Source organism: Echinops telfairi, unplaced genomic scaffold (genome assembly GCF_000313985.2).
Source record: "Echinops telfairi isolate 266 unplaced genomic scaffold, ASM31398v2 ScPeMD7_8;HRSCAF=38, whole genome shotgun sequence".
Lineage (NCBI taxonomy): Eukaryota > Metazoa > Chordata > Mammalia > Afrosoricida > Tenrecidae > Echinops > Echinops telfairi.
Window position 1 is genome coordinate 17,449,293 of NW_022103905.1, and position 1,041 is coordinate 17,450,333.

General features: G+C 52.3%; 1 protein-coding gene and 1 pseudogene across 1 annotated transcript in view; one reads left to right on the top strand and one right to left on the bottom strand.

The window, feature by feature from the left end:
- Window positions 1-546, top strand: part of LOC105979211 — a 2,351-nt pseudogene extending 1,805 nt beyond the window's left edge.
- MYO1E (myosin IE) overlaps window positions 1-1,041 on the bottom strand; it is a 261,215-nt gene that overhangs the window by 119,144 nt on the left and 141,030 nt on the right. The window lies entirely within an intron of this gene.

A 1,041-nucleotide genomic window follows, 5' to 3' on the forward strand; every position in this document is an offset into this window, starting at 1 on the left:
TGTTGGCCGTTCCTGCAGGAAAAGGTCCCAACACCTGAGCAGTCAAGATCTGTGACTTCCCCGAGGACTAGACCTTGGAGTTTAAGGTCGTCTTCCAGCAGTTTGATCAAACAGGTGATGGCAACAGCCTGGACAGCCAGTGTGGGGATGTGTTGAGGGCCCTGGGTCAGACGCCATCAATGCTGATGTGCTCAGGGTCCCAGGGAGCCTCAATCATGAGAGGCATGCAAAGGCGCTGGATTTTGAGCGCTTCCTGCCCCTGCTGCAGACTAAGGCCCAGAACAAAGACCAGGACACCTCGGAGGACTACATTAAAGACCTTCAGGTGTTTGACAAAGAAGGGAAGGGCACTGTCATGGAGCTGAAATCCAGTAAGTTCTCGTCACATTGATGGAGAAGATGACAGCCGAAGCAGCTGAGGTGGCAGGGCACGAGGTGGCAGGGCACGGGGACAACCACGGCTGTATCCACTATGAAGAGCGCGTCCGGATGGTGCCGAAAGGCGGAGAGCAGCCCTGCCCATGTCCCCGTGATAGATTTAATTAGGTGAAAGGAACCCACATATTATAAAATTATGCTGGAATTTAGGGTGAAAAATTCAAGCTGTTCTACTGAGCCACCGCCCCTCTTCCTCCTTCCTAAGCCTGTGGGACTGTAACCGCTGCATACGCTGCCTTTTTGATCTCAAATGCTTGGCCATCCTAATGCTTTGCAGTTACCCTTGTCCACCTGGCTGCTGCTCGGCAGAAGCCTGATGCCGGGGCGGGAGGGGTTAGAGCGCGGGGATGGACTGTCGTCCAGACTTGAAGAGCGACTCAAGCCTTAGTCTCAGGAGTTCCATCAGTCTCCATCAGCCAATCAGCCTGCTCGGCATGATTCTGAGTTTGGGTCCCCACTTCTCCCGCTATCCAAGACCTAATCCGATTCCGCTTCGTCATGAGTAGTGGTAGCGGGGCACCATTTAGTTCATCTGATGCTTCTATGATGTGCCTTTGACTTTCATCACTCTATTTTTTTTTTCTGTTTACTACTGTCTTTTTT